Source organism: Sus scrofa, chromosome 7, assembly GCF_054392235.1.
Source record: "Sus scrofa isolate SSC_HxYL_T2T_F1_AM1 chromosome 7, Sscrofa_HxYL_maternal_Yorkshire_Landrace_v2.0, whole genome shotgun sequence".
In the NCBI taxonomy this organism is placed as follows: Eukaryota; Metazoa; Chordata; class Mammalia; order Artiodactyla; family Suidae; genus Sus; species Sus scrofa.
Window position 1 is genome coordinate 93,205,428 of NC_139389.1, and position 16,240 is coordinate 93,221,667.

General features: G+C 36.7%; 1 long non-coding RNA gene across 1 annotated transcript in view; it reads right to left on the reverse strand.

Annotated features, from left to right (window-relative positions):
• Positions 1-2,067: 2,067 nt before the first annotated feature.
• LOC146401776 (uncharacterized) overlaps positions 2,068-16,240 on the reverse strand; it is a 112,128-nt gene continuing 97,955 nt past the window's right edge. Inside the window, exon 4 of the long non-coding RNA XR_014811490.1 lies at positions 2,068-4,465. This is a non-coding gene — a long non-coding RNA (uncharacterized LOC146401776). The remainder of the gene's footprint in view (positions 4,466-16,240) is intronic.

A 16,240-nucleotide genomic window follows, 5' to 3' on the forward strand; every position in this document is an offset into this window, starting at 1 on the left:
TGAAATATTACTATTCTCTGGAGTTCTTAGTGTAGTTCACTGCTTTCACACCCTTGCATTTATCTAGTTAATGTTATGCACCTTCAAAGGTTCAGTTACTTTCTAAATGCTGACTTTTCCCAAGTATATCACTGTAGACTAAAATCTTCCCCTTGTGGTCCTCAGACCTATGCATCTCCCTGCTTCTAGACTTCCTCATTGAGAAAGGCCTTAATTTTAGCATCCCTAAACTTAACATGGCGCCTTCTCAAAATTAGCTTTTTAAAATCTTTTCCTAACTTAATTATGGCACACCAAAAGCTACTATCAGTCAATCTAAAACCTTGGGAGTCATCCTTGCTTGCTTTCTTTCCTTCTCTGTCTACCTAATAAAATAACTAGCCCTCAAGTGTTTGTTTTCTGAATATTTTTCACCTGAACTATAATCTCAAGTTCTTCTACTCTAGTTTACACCCTCATTTCTCTTATGAATAATTGTAGCTTCTTCCTGTTCTACACAGCAAGTTAACCATTCACTGAGCATAAACAATTTTACTATGTCAAGTCACTGTTTAGAAGTTATTGGATGAGAGAATAAACTAAAGTCTTTGATACGGCATCAAATATCCTTCATAATATTGTTTCTATCAATCTTGCCGGCATTATATTTTATGACTGCATGACTCACTTCTTAACTTCACACAATGTTTTGTTTATTTGTTTTCCACTTTTGTGCTTTCGCTTACTCTTTCCTGTCTGCCTCTGAGTCACAAGAGAAGCACAGAAGAAGGGGTTTATTTTCAGGAGATCTGGGGAAAGATCATATAAGAAGTGATATTTGAAGGATCATTAAAGATTGGCTAGAGACAAATTAGGGAAAATGTATTCTGGAAAATGTTGTGTATAAAAATAGAGAAAAAATATATCACGGGAAAGTCAGAAAACCAGAAATAGTTCAGAAAGTTTATGTGGCTATGAAGGGTATCTTTTGAAGGAGTTATGGGAGCTATAAGCTAGGTCATTTTCTTTCTCTGAAAAGTTAATAACTTTCTTCCAAAATGTTGGTGTTGAGGAGAGGGATAAATTAGGATCTTGGGATTAACAGATACACACGACTATATATAAAATAGAAAGCCAATAAGGTCATATTGTATAGTGCAGGGAAGTATACTCAGTATCTTGTAACAACCTATAATGGAAAAGAATCTGAAAAAAAAATATATGTGTGTGTGTGTATATATATATATATATATACACACATATATATAACTGAGTCACAGTTGTATACCTAACCCTACATTGTAAACCAACTCAATAAAAAATATAAATTAAAAAAATAATTGTTTTGGGAGACTGACCTGAGAAACATTTGTAAGGTTTATGTCAGAGAAGGTTTTGCCTATGTTCTCTTCCAGGAGTTTGATGGTGTCTTGTTTTATACTTGTCTTTAAGCCATTTTGCGTTTATATTTGTGCATGGTGTGAAGGTATGTTGTAGTTTCATTGATTTACATGCAGCTGTCCAGGTTTCCCAGCAATACCTGCTGAAAAGACTATCTTTTTCCCATTTTATGCTCTTGCCCCCTTTGTCAAAGATTAATTGACCATAGGTGTATGGGTTTATTTCTCAGTTCTCTATTCTGTTCCATGGGTCTGTTTGTCCGTTTTGGTACCAGTACCATACTGTCTTGATGACTGTGGCTTTGTAATATTGCCTGAAGTCTGGGAGAGAGATGCCTCCTGCTTGGTTTTTGTTCTTCATAATTGCTCTGGCAATTTGGGGTCTTTTGTAGATCCATATAAATTTTTGGATTGTTTGTTTTATTCTGTGAAAAATGTCCTGGGTAATCTGATAGGGATTGCATTGACTCTGTAGATTGCTTTGGGTAGTATGGCCATTTTTACAATATTAATTTTTCCAACCCAGGAGCATGGACTATCTTTCCATATCTTTACATCTTCTTTAATTTCCTTGATTAATGTTTTATAAGTCTTTTACCTCCTTGGTCAAGTATGTTCCCAGGTATTTGATTTTTTAAGGTGCAGTTTTAAAAAGTATCATATTTTGTATTCCTTTTCTAATATTTCATTTTTAGTATACCAAAATATAACTGATTTCTGAATGTTAATTTTATATTCTGCTACTTTGCTGAATTTGTTGATCAGTTCAAACAGTTTTTGGGTTGAGTCCTTAGGGTTTTCTATATATAGTATCATGTCATCTGCATACAGTGACAGTTTTGCCTTTTCTCTTCCTATTTGGATGCCTTTTATTTCATTTGTTTGTCTGATTGCTGTGTCTAGGACTTCCAGTACTATGTTGAATAGCAATGGTGAGAGTGGGCATCCTTGTCTTGTTCCAGATTTTAGTGGGAAGTCTTTCGGCTTTTCCCCATTAAGTATATTTGCTGTGAGTTTGTCATAAATGGCTTTGATTATGTTAAGGTATGCTCCATCTATACCCACTTTGGTAAGAGTTTTTATCATGAATGGATGTTGGACATTGTCAAATGCTTTTTCTGCATCTACTGAGATGATCATGTTGTTCTTGACTTTCCTTTTGTTAATGTGGTGTATGACACTGATTGATTTGTGTATCTTGAACCATCCCTGTGAACCTGGCATGAATCCCACCTGGTCATGGTGTATGACCTTTTTATATGTTGTTGGATTCAGTTGACTAAAATTTTGTTGAGAATTTTTGCATCTATATTCATCACAGACATTGGCCTATAGTTTTCTTTTTTTGTGGTATCTTTGTCTGGTTTTGGAATTAGGATGATGGTGGCATCATAGAATGTAAAAGCAAAAATAAACCACTGAGACCTAATCGAACTGACAAGCTTTTGCACAGAAAAGGAAACCAAAAAGAAAACAAAAAGACAACTTACAGAATGGGAGAAAATAGTTTCAAATGATGCAACCGACAAGGGCTTAATCTCTAAAATGTACAAACAATTTGTACAACTCAACAGCAAAAAAGCCAACAACCCATTTGAAAAATGGGCAAAAGACCTGAATAGACATTTCTTTAAGGGAGATATACAGATGGCCAATAAGCACATGAAAAAATGCTCAATACCACTGATTATTAGAGAAACGCAAATCAAAACTATCACAAGCTACCACTTCACACCAGTCAGAATGGCCATCATTAATAAATCCACAAATAACAAATGCTAGAGGGGGTGTGGAGAAAAGGGAACCCTCCTGCACTGTTGGAGGGAATGGAAGCTTGTAAACTGCTATGGAGAACAGTATGGAGGTACCTTAGAAAACTATACATAGGACTACCATATGACCCAGCAATCCCTCTCTTGGGCATATATCCAGACAAAACTTTCCTTGAAAAAGACACACGCACCCGCATGTTCACTGCAGCACTATTCACAATAGCCAAGACATGGAAACAACCCAAATATCCATTGGTAGATGATTGGATTAGGGAATGGTATATATACACAATGGAATACTACTCAGCCATAAAAAAGGATGAGATAATGCCATTTGCAGCAACATGGATGTAACTAGAGACTCTCATACTGAGTGAAGTAAGAAGAAAGAAAGAAAAATGCCATATGATATCACTTACATCTGGAATCTAATATACAGCACAAATGAACCTTTCCACAGAAAAGAAAGTCATAGTCTTGGAGAATAGACTTGTGGTTGCCAAGGGGGAGGGGGAGGGGCAGGGAGTGGGATGGATTGGGAGCTTGGGGTTAATAGATGCAGTCTATTGCCTTTGGAATGGATTAGCAATGAGATCCTGCTGTGTAGCACTGGGAACTATGTCTAGTCACTTATGATGGAGCATGATAATGTGAGAAAAAAGAATGTATACATGTATGTGTAACTGGGTCACCATGCTATACAGGAGAAAAAAAATTGTATTGAGGAAATAAAAAAAATTTAAAAAATTGGTATCAGATGATATTGTTGGACACAAAATTACCTGTGGTTAATCCTCTCTTAGCAGCTACTCAGGTATACTTCTTGTTAGGGTACTCTGGTGAACTAAACATAGCTACCTAGGAATCTTCCTTTATTTTTCCTTTATCTGAAACATCCACACCTGAACAAGTCATGTCCCCGTGGGTCTAATGATGATATTACTGAAGACTCAAGAATAGCTTTGTCTTGAGTAACAGGGGCATGTTTAGGACCACAACTGCCCTGGTGGCACCACTTGGACTCACACAGTTATATATAAGCAAGGGCTTGGATCCATCCTTAGCTAATATTTTCTTTAGAGGACCTCTATGTGTAGCACAAGCATTGGCTGTCTTTAATCTATCTCTTGGTAAATGCTCTTCCTATATGCCCTTCCTCAGTTTGGGTCTTTCCCAAGAAATCTCTGAACTAACACAAATGGTACCTTTTCCCAGAATTGATAATGTCCAGTGGCAGTGGAGCTCTAATCACACCTCTTCCAAGATCTTCTCAGCAGCATACATCTCATTATTCTTTAGAAACGCAGTCAGTAACTGAAAGAAACACACAGAAACAAAATACTCACAAGGGTAAATATTAATTTTAAATTTGGCTTTAAATACATTAGGAGAAAAAACTCCAAAATGTCTAACAATTTGCAAAGCTACCTCACCTACAATAGGGTCAGCATTTCTGTTTTTTACCTGAGCCACTGTATTTTCATGGCATAAAGATGCCATGGATTATCGACATGCCATGAATTAAGATCAACAAAGAAATACTACCCCTTAAGTGCCCCTTTATTAATAGATACTTGCATTATTAAAATTTAGGAAATTATACTTAAAATATAAAATGACAAAAATAGCATGTCTTAGAATTGTATTTTTTTCATACACAGGCTTAAAATTAATTAAAAGCATCATATTCAACTTAACAAAAGTTCCAACTCTTTAGTTTCTTTTAATAGTTTGGCCTAAAGACTCACCATATTTCCCAGGCATTATTTTTCAAAGTGGAAGTTGGAATGTCTATCAAAATCATATGGTAATTTTTTGAATTTTATGAAATTCATTTGAAATTGAGTTTTGTATCAGTGACATGAGTTGACAAGAATACTGGAATTCAGATACCATACAGGGGCATGTTACACAATAACTCAATTTTCTCCTTCTATAATCAATTCCATTAGTGCTTTTTGGTCAAGACACAGCTGTGGAAATAATTATTTTTCTCACAAATATTCATCAAAATATAAACTGCAACAACAAATGTGTGCAATACCTAGGCTATGGAAAATAGTTTTTCTGAAATTATAAATAGAATTTGAAAAAAAATTCATAGTTCGTATTGGTTTTTATATGTCAAGTAGATAAGAAATGTGCTTACTTGAGTAGAATTCATCACAGAATTCATTATCCTAAAGATTTAGATGGGTCACAGGTCAAAGGATGTTCTCCAAAATGCCTTAAACAAACATGTTCCTTAAAATATCTCTGTAATTTGCTTAAAACACTGATGATGCCTCTGCTCCTGCATACCAATGCTAAAACACTATTATTATTTAATTTTTTCTTACCACATTAAGAAATAGGTTTATGTTACATCGCCATTGAGTAATGGAAGTGTCATTTAACGATAGGTTCTGAGGTCAAATTTTCAAGAACAAAATGCAGCATGGCTGGTAGGATGTTGAAGGATCCCAGGTTCTACTATGTATCACACTGGCTTTGTCAAAGGATACCAGCCACTAACTTGGGGCCATTGTGGCACAAGGAAAATAGCCTGAGACAATAATTGCCCACATTTTCTACATATTTCTTGAAATAAAATAAAACCACTTTAGTTGCTTCACTGGCAATACATTTTTCTCTTACAACCTCTCAACTTAATCTATTTAAGCTCAATGATTTTCTTGACATTTTTAAGTCATAAAAGACATAATTAGAGTAATTTCCATCTGCCACAATTTCTTACATCCAAAGGTCATTTACAAATTCAAACTGTATCACTTATATGTGGAATCTAAAATATGGTAGACATTGGCATTCCACTTTCAGCTCAGTGGGTTAAGAACCTGACTAGTATCTATGAGGATGCAGGTTCGATCCCTAATTGGATCTGGTACAGCTGTGGCTGTGGTGTAGGCCAGCAGATGCAGCTCCACTTCAACCCATAGCCTGGGAAGTCCCATATGTCACAGGTGTGACCCTCAAATAAATAAATAAATAAATAAATAAATAAGGTAAAAATCAAGCCCTTTACAAAAAAAAAAAAAAATGGACTCAAACATAGACAACAGATTTGTGGTTGCCAAGTGGAGGAGGGGACAGATAGTGGGATGAATAGGGAGTTTGAGGTTGGTAGATGAAAACGATTACCTCTAGAATGGATAAACAATGCAGTCCCATTCCACAGCACAGGGAACTATAGCTAATCTCTTGGGATAGAACATGATGGAAGCTAGTATGAGAAAAGAATGTGTATGACTGTGTCACTATGTTGTACAGCAGAAATTTTCACAATACTGTAGATCAACCATATTTTACTTAAAAAAGGAGATGAACTAGACTGAGAGGCTTTGATTATCACTTTGTATTTGTAATGTATACACTGAGATGTGTCCACATTCATTGCACAGAGACTTGCTGATGGGACTTGGCAAATAAATTAAAGATAGGATGGCAGTATGAAAATAGGTAAACTTTGACGTGAGACTGGCTTAGATTTAAAGTTTTACTTCATCACTCTCTTTGAGAATGACCTTAGGTCAGTTACATGGCCTCTCTGGCACTCAGTTTCCGCATTGATAAAACAGAGATATACATTCTTGTAAATTACTGATTCTATGCCTGTCTTGGGGTATCTGCTTAATAATTTATAGCTGCTGAGTTCTTACAGAAATATAGATCTCTGGGGAGCAGGGGGTGGGGAGAATTGGTTACATTCTACTCTTCCATCAGGTCACACCTCTATGTATATCCATGTGTATATATATTTATATTCATTTTTAGTGCCCACTCTTTAAGGAAAGGGACTTTGATGGATGAACAAATGCACGGGGAGAGTGTAGGAAATCTAAATTATGTCTTGTGAGCAATGGCATGGAGAGAATATGCCAAAGGATAGGTGGTTTTGTAAAATCATTGCAGATTGTGACGTATGCGAAAATTAGAACTATTCATCTGATTTCCAGAAAGCAGACTGAGATTGGGGTGGGGAAACTACAAAAGCAGATTTAGCTCAACATAAGGGAGAATGTAGTTATATCTGCTTAGAAAGGGACTGACAAACTATTCAGTCAGGATACTATAGCAAAGTGGTCTGAATAATAGTAAAGTGAATTGTATTATTCAATAACTAAGGAGCTGCCCTCTCCTAAGAATCCATTTTATTACCATGTGCATTGCCTAACTTAAAATTATAACTCTGTTTTCACTTTCAATAGACAGCACACTACCAAGTCCAATGAAGCAGTAGCCACAAGACATTACCCCTCCTCCGGCTACCCCAGGTCCATTTGTCACTTAGCCCTCTCTCTTCTATCACCAAATCAGTATAGGCTCACACAATCTGGTTCCAACCTACTCTCCCAGCCTCATATGCTACTTTCTGCTCACAGATATTCCTGGGTGTAACCACATCAGGCTACTTGTCCATGTAAAAAGCGGCCATATCTTCTCTAGTCTCCATATCTCTGTTCATGCAATACTTAAGCCTGCAAAACTCTCTCTCCTCAATTGGGCCTCAGAATCTCTCTTCTTAAAAGTCTAACAGTGTTTTTAGGAACATGGCTGTCTCTTTAGCAACACCAAGAGACCCTTAAGGCCAGGACCATGTCTCCTGCCTGTCATCTTCTCAAAAGACTATATATAAGGTCTTTTGACAATTATACAGTATTGATTTATCCTGAGCATTTGTATTCAAAATAACTATTTTTAAAAAAAAAAACCCCATTGTCCTTTATAGGAATCTTCAGCCATAGTCAATTGGCCTACTTTTTAAGTATATATTGTTACAACAAAGTTTAAAGACACAAAAGAGACAAGAGATGTGCACCAATTTTTTAAATAAAATATAGACAATATATAAAGACATTTCAGGCAGCAGATTTACTGTAGATGATAATTTTCAACATTTCCCAGAAAACTGTGACCACAGGCCACTCTGATTAATGGGGTCAGGCTCTGACAGAGAATCTGATTGGAGCTCCTCCTGGCTTTGACAAGGACGCCTGCACTCTTCCAAATTAGACAAGGCCTCTGCTCTCTGTTGGACACAGCCTAAACCCACATTGCCTGTTTAAAGAGACAGTGACTTTAGTTAAGATCCAGGACACAGACTTTGAGAATATGAGCAAATCACTTCCCTTTACCCACTCCCACCTGCCTTAGGAAACAAAGGATTTGAGAGGATTGAATATAGTCATTGTAACCCTTGCTTTCTGACAGGGTCTTCAGTGATGATGACATGAATACCCTGTACCAATTGTTTCCATGTTATTCTATTTCTAAATTTTTTTTTCCAATGAGGAGAAGGAAAAAACTCTTTGAAGGTCATAGCTGCAATTTGCCAACACTTCCTGAAATAATCAACTTTTGCCTTGCCCAGCTGATCTGAGTTTTGTGTAGATTTCACCCTGAAAGCTTGATCCTGCCTTGGCATCTATTCCCTGCAGGGAGGATGTAAGATACCTTTTGGCACCTGCTGCTTACTGAGATATCATTTTCCCTTCCCCTCCCAGAATCATTTTCATCAGTTCCTTTAAACTCCAGTCTCACTTTCTTTTGCAGTATTTATCTAAAACAAATCATATTTGGTTGCCACCCTGATTTTGTAGCTTCTTCCTCTTGGGTTCCAATCCCAGGTACTAACAAAATTTCTCTTTTGAATGATTTCCACTGGCAATGCCCACCTGCCTCTGGGAGTTAACACTAGTCAGAGTTGTCTTTTGACAAAATCTGGACTCTTTATTTCCCAGAGCTCTATGCTACCAAAGAATACTGATAATTCTTAGGATTGTAATCTTTCTCTTCATCCCATGCTTAAAGTAGAATTTGGGGTGGCTAATAGGGAATTGAGTGAAGGCACCAATGATTTAATCATCAATGTATTAATGAAAACACTGGCTGTAAATCTGCTATATAATAGATAACGGACTAAACACTGTGAATACAGGGATAGACAATCACCTCTTTAGAGAGCCCCTAGAATACATTAAAGTTCTATTTTCCCTTATATTTATTTAAGTGTTAAATAAATATGCCTTTAAATAAATGTAAAAAAATCAAAGCCCTTAGCATCTGCAAAGACACTTGGGGAGCAAGACAAACTTAGCCCCAGTCTTGAGTGCCTCTGGGTAAATCAGATGCACTGAATAAATGACTGCTGATATACCTATGTCTTCAGAAAGTCACATTCCTATTTTTAACAAACTCAACCAAACTAAACTAAAGTTTTTAATGTGTACTTACATGGAAAACAGAGACTGACTCTTTTTTTTTTTTTCTTAACAAAATGTGCTAAAATACGAGGAAAAAAACCTCATTTATTTATTTGAATGTTGAGCACTGTGCTGGGCAAAACAGTAGCCTCTGAAGACTGTCCACACACTAACCCATGAATGTGTTACATGGCAAAAGGGATTTTTCAGCTATGATTAAATTCAATATCTTTTAGATCAGGAGATTATCCTGGATTATCTGGGTGGACGGAAGATAACCTCAAGGGTCCTTAGGGATGGAGGCAATAGCATCTGAGTCAGAGGCAGAGAGAAACAGATGTGATTATGGAAACAGAGGTTTGTGTGGTGTAACCATGAGCCAAGGAGTGAGGGCAGCCTCTAGAGGTTAGAAAAGAAAGCAGCGGGTCCCCCCACCCCCAAACCTCTAGAAGGATGTAGCCCTGCCCTCCCATTTTAGATTTCTGATTTTCAGACTTGTAAGATCATAAGCTTGTTTAGTTTTAAGCCCCCAATTTCTTACAGCACCAATAAGAAACTAATACAGGTATATAAAGAGTTTCTTTCATCACAAATGTTTAATTTCCATTAGACTTCAGGAAGGAGCTGTCAATGTGCACTGCATTGGAGAACATTGCTGATAAATCGCATAAGGAAGGTGATCTACAGCTCATCTGCATTTGAAGTATCCAAGTTATCCACATGTTACATGAATAAAATTGCCAAAAGGAGCACCATGACTTGATCATCTCAGTCATTACTCTTGAGGAAAAATTAGGAAAAAGGCCAAAGAGATGTTAGGGAGCAGCACACACGTCAATTAACATATGGCTACGTGAAACTTCGTAGTAATCCTTTGTAAGAATAGACAACACAAAAGAATACATATGTCACCGGAACCCTTTGCTTTTCAGTTCAGTTACAGGGAGCATTATTTCATTTGTAACCTAACAATTTTCAACTGAGAAACATTTACACAGGAATAAATCCAGACTCATCTTTCAGCTTTAATATCTGTGGCTCTAAAGTATCCCTTGGTCCTTAAGTACTTTCCTGAAACTGTTGCTTAGAAAACTTTAAAGGAACCTAAGTATGTAAAGGCATAAGTCACTGGGTCAATATAAATATCAAAATGAAAAACCAATTTCTTTAGGGATAAGAAATGGGGAAAAGAAAAAACGACCTACAATTAACACTACAGATATTTCAAACTGCTCAAGCATGCACCTTCCTTTAATGCAAATCATTAACAAACTGAAAAGCCATTATCTTGTCTTACTTCAAGTTTCTGAAATCGTGGTGAAAATATTGGTTCCATTACTTAAATTTCTACTTTAAGAAAAAAAAAAAAAAGATGTAAGGACTGCTCATTGGTGTCATTATCTCCACCTGGATATGCCTTGCATACCTGCTCCACTGCTCTGGTTCAAGACAATTAATCCTAATATCCAGCCCCTCCTGCAGTAATTTCTCATCTTGGCAGGTCTCTTTCTGTAATGACTAAAGGGGAGTGGCCGAGTTCCCAAAGCTTGGCCTGGGCCAGATGCACATTTCCTCCCAGATGTGAATAGCCTATTCTGGTCTCTCCCTATCTTTCTTCTTTTTCCTTCTTGTCCTTTTCTCCTTCTTCCCTTCCTTCCCTCCTTTTCCTTTCTTACTCAGTTCCCCAAAAATAGTTTGACTTAAAAAACAAAACTAAAACAAAGCAAATGAGTCCCACAGAAGCCTCACCCAGGCTTTCAGCACAATGGAGAACTTTGGCTATAGCCCCCTCTACCAAGTGTAATTAGATGACTGACAAATGGCAGGTAGCAATGGAGATGGAAATAACCTCTATTATCATGCCTTTCTTACTCAGAGAAAGAGCTTCAGTGTCCTAATTTTTCAACCCCAATTCCAATTTCATATTTATGAAAAGCTAGCCTCTGCCACTCCCCAGCAATCTGCTTATTGAACATACTTTCCTGCAAGCATAATTATATCCCCCATCCCTTGATATTGCATCCTTTTATTTCATTTTCCTCTCCATCTCCTGCTGTGCTGACTGCCATCACAACACTTCATGCTCTGACCAAGAGAATAGGTCATTGATTTTTTTTTTCCTAAAGCCAGTACCACTCTGTGAATTGGTCTTGATCCCCAGAGACAGTGAGTGTAAGAGAGAGTGAGAAATGGAGAGAGCATGATAACACAGCCATGGGACACTGGGTCAAAGGTCCCCATCCTCTCCAGCATGGCTACATTGTGTTTCCTCCTTCCCCTGACGCTATCTCCTCTAATGACAGATGCTACTGTTTGAGTGCTTATAGTAGAAATTGGATGTCATTTCTGTGTGGGCATATGATTATCATATGTACACATGAGCTTTAGCCAAGATCTGCATTTGGAAAGCAGTGAGCAACAAGGACAATAACCATTAGTCTATAATTTTGGATTATTTTTTACCGGCTTAGACAGACTGCACATCTTTTATTCACAATGGAGATAGCTTGGACAGAGTGAATATTTACCAATAACTTTTCAAACCAATCCTCTGTGAAGCTATATGGTACTCTTAATTTGAAAGTAACAATAAGGACAAGCTGCTGGATATTGAATAGGCTTCCTCTCTCCTCTGTCTCCATGATTCTGAGAATTGTACTAGCATAGAAATAACTAATTAATTAATTATTGAGTGAGAAACTATTCCATGCCAAGCTTTCATCTAGGCACAAGGAATGTGATGACGAGCGAAGCAGAGAGCACTATTTTTCCAGTAAAGAGGAAGTGGATACAAAGATGATTTCATTTCACGATTTTAATCTAATTGTATGTGAACTTGATTTGGCTGATATCTCCAAGTAATCACTGTGATTTGACTTGAATGTGAAGAAAATAATCTGAGCATACTTTGGATATGGTTTACTATATCTATCTTTCTCTCTATTTTGGGTATATATATATATATCTAATGCTCTTTTCTTATTTGAAAAAACATTGGAAACTAGTTATTTCTATGACAGAAAATAGAGAAGCCAAAGGAAAACATTTCCAGACCCTTTGTGACTAACCTGCTACCATTATGTATAAATCATTAGATTTGTACCCTCCATAATGTGTCTCTGTGTGTGTTTGTTTTGCCTTGTTTTGTTTATTTGGCTTGGGTTTTGATGCCCATAAAAATCAGTCATCTTAAAAGTATTTTTTTCCAAGAACAAACTGTATATTCTCCCTATATAATGTCTTAAATTAGTTAGATGACATTCTTGTCTCCACACCTAGATCTGTATTGTTTGTGAGTTACCTAAGTCTTCAATATATTAAAGATGCTTTACACAAAGAAATATAATTGCAAGAGTTACTCTGACATTATATACACAAATTATGTCATGTTTATATATCATCCTTTCCTTCTACTTCAAATTTCCTCATCTTTTCCCCAAGTTTGTCAAGCTAGATTTCCATTATTATCAAGTATCCACTGAAAAAAAGATGACTTTTTCCTGATTCTTATTCTAAATATGAATTTTCATGACTATAAAAAAATTTTTTACAGTAGTTTTACTATTGTATTAAGCACTTTTAACATAGATTTCCGTCAATATTAAAAGATAATTCTCCATTTGCCTTTAACTTTCTTTTTTTAATTTTTTAAATATAGTAATTGTATATTTATTTGGCCATCCCATTTTTTGCACATATCAATTTAATACTTTACATCTTAAGCAGAAAGTCTTAAATACTGAGAATCAAACTGTAGACTTGGAAATTGTGTATTTAATAAATATTATAATGCTTATATATGTATACACAGGTATACATGATTCAAGGTGATATAATAAAAACTTGATAATGCAGACTACAACTAAATAGATAAAAATCAGTTCTTTTATAATACATAACATGGAAACAACCAAGATATACTTCAGTAGGTGATGGATAAATAAACTATGATATCTCCATACAATGGGATATTACTCAGTACTAAAAAATAAATGTCTATCAACCATGAAAAGACATGGAGGATCTTAAATGTACATTACTAAGTGAAAGATAACAAACTGAAAAGACTACATACTATATGATTCCCTTAATTTGAAATGCTGGAAAAGGTAAAATCATGGAGCCAGTACAGAGATTACATGGTTGCTGGGGGCCCTAGGACCCCTAGGCCCTAGGGAGTAATGAATAGCTAGAGTAAAAGGTGTTTTAGGGCATTGAAATTATTCTGTATAAAACTGTAATGGTGGATATATGTCATTGCACATTTGGGAAAACCCACAGAACTATATAAAAAACAAATAGTGAACCCTAATATAAACTTCAAACTCTAGGTAATTACAATGCATCACCATTGCTTCATCAATTGTAACAAAGGTACAATGCCAAGACCTTATATTAATAACAGGGACAACCATGTGTTGAGGGGGAAGGAGTGCATGAGAATTCTTGGTACTTCCTGCTCAATTTACCTGTAAAACTAAAACTGCTCTAAAACACAAACTCTATCAGTAAAATAAAAATCAGTTCTTGATATCTGATAGCAGAAAGCATCATGGTATTGTACTTACCAGCTGTATAAATTTGGACAATCTGTCAAGTGAGGATGAGAACAATTCATAGAGTTGATAGGATGATTGAATGACATTATCAATGTCAAACACAGCATGAGATAGGTCATGAGCTAGAGTAAAATATCAATACATATTATTCTTATCTTTGAAATTCATAAATATCCAAATAGCATCAAAAATAGATGTTCCGGAGTTCCTGTCGTGGCGCAGTGGTTAACGCATCCGACTAGTAACCATGAGGTTGCGGGTTCGGTCCCTGCCCTTGCTCAGTGGGTTAACGATCCGGCGTTGCTCTGAGCTGTGGTGTAGGTTGCAGACGCGGCTCAGATCCCGCGTTGCTGTGGCTCTGGCGTAGGCCAGCGGCTACAGCTCCAATTAGACCCCTAGCCTGGGAACCTCCATATGCCGCGGGAGCGGCCCAAGAAATAGCAAAAAAAAAAGAAAAAAAGAAAGTTAAAAAAAAAATTTCCCTAAACAAAGTATTCTTAATAGGTTTACAGTGACTTTTGAGCTAACATTTGTCATTTGATTACACCGTAACAGAACCACAGTACACGCAGACTCTCACAAAAGGAGGTGGGAGGCCAGATTTTCCTTTTTAATTCATTGCTTAGAAAATTAATGGTTGTCAAAAAAAAAAAAAAAGTTGGCTGGACAAAGTCTTGCTATCCTTTAGCAGCACTCTTTGGGAAAAAAAAAAAAAATCCACTATTCTTTTTTGTGTCTTGGAATTTTTAGATACCTTACTAAGATGTTAAGACCAGTCTCAGCATTCCCTTAATGCTGACTTCTGCTGAGATGTTCAGAAGCAATAAGAAGCAAGATGTAATTCACTGGCATTTATTGTCCTGTGCTCAGTGCAGTTGAAACTGAGCAATTCAAGAACCATAAGGAATCTCTCCGTTGAATGCCTCACTATAAGTTTCAAGAGCAGTGTGAATTAAATGATTCTGCTACACAGAAAGTCTGCCCCATTTGATTTGTGTCAACTTTTTGAGTGTTTTTGTTTGTTTTTCAAATGCACCAGGAACAACAGAGGCTGCCCTGAACAGTTGCTCAGGACCACACCTTCCATTCCCTGTCCCTCTTGACCCACCTCGGGTTTGCCTCTTTCTTTCTTCTCCACCTTCAACCTCAAATCTTTGTTGCTGAAATTTCCTTGCCGGCTCTGTTTCAAGGAACTTTTTGAAATCTGCTAGGGAATAAAACCTGGTGTCCAGTTCAACTGTCAGCCTTGTTCAACTTGTTTAAGCACATGCCGCTGGGTTAGTGTCTCCTCTTGCTCAGCTGAACTATCTGTAGCTCATGAAAACAACAATCTCCCCCATTGTCCTATATATCTGTCTTAACCTAAGTGTGCATATTTAAGGACCTTTCCTTCCCTTTTTAATTCAATTTCTTTTGGCCTTTGCCCTACCCTAGCTAATCCTTCAGGAATGATTCATGCTTGTTTTGATACTTTGAGATTTTTTTTTTTCCATGAGTGTTAAATAGTTTTTTTCTGCTAAAAATTTCTGATCCTTGGTAATCTAAAAAAATAGCAATAAATGAAATCGGTTTAAAATGATCTCAGAGAAGATTAAAAAGATTTTTTTTCTCATTAAACAAAGCAAGCCCTTGGCTGGCCTTCACAAATACAGCCCACTGGCTTAGAAATAAGGCAATGTATTTATTTTTTTGGCCATACACATAGAATATGGAAGTCCCTGGGCCAGATACTGAACTGGAGCCACAGCAGTGACCCAAGCTGCAGTCAAGCTGCTGTGACAATGCCAGATCCTTAACTCACTGCACCACAAGAGAACTTCAAGGCAGTGTATTCTTGATTATAAATGCTTCTTTCCAGGAAGACTATGAGAAGAGTACTATTACCATCTTGAATAAAAATTTAACTGGGTTTGAATTTTCAAAAAGGAACACCAATGGTAATTCTTATGGAGCAGAATCAGTTCTGTGGTATCCTACATAGTGCCACATAAGATATTTGAAATGAGTTACCATGAACTCATTATGCCTCTTCCTGAAAGCCCTCTGTTATGGTTAAGGTAGCTATGAAGGTTTTAAGGAGACTCAAAAGCCAAGACTCTTACATACTAATCCTGACTCTGCTCTAGGCTGGCTGGATGAATAAGACACTCTGGTCATTTTATTGCCAACATTTATGGAGGAGAGCCATGCTACACGGGACTTTAAATATGATTTCAACAGGATTGTTGTCGTCCTTTCAAACCAGCTAAGAAGTTATTCCTTTCTAAGTGTTATTTTCATAACGCCTTACAAAGTGATTCATATCACACAGTGGTTCTCATGATCTC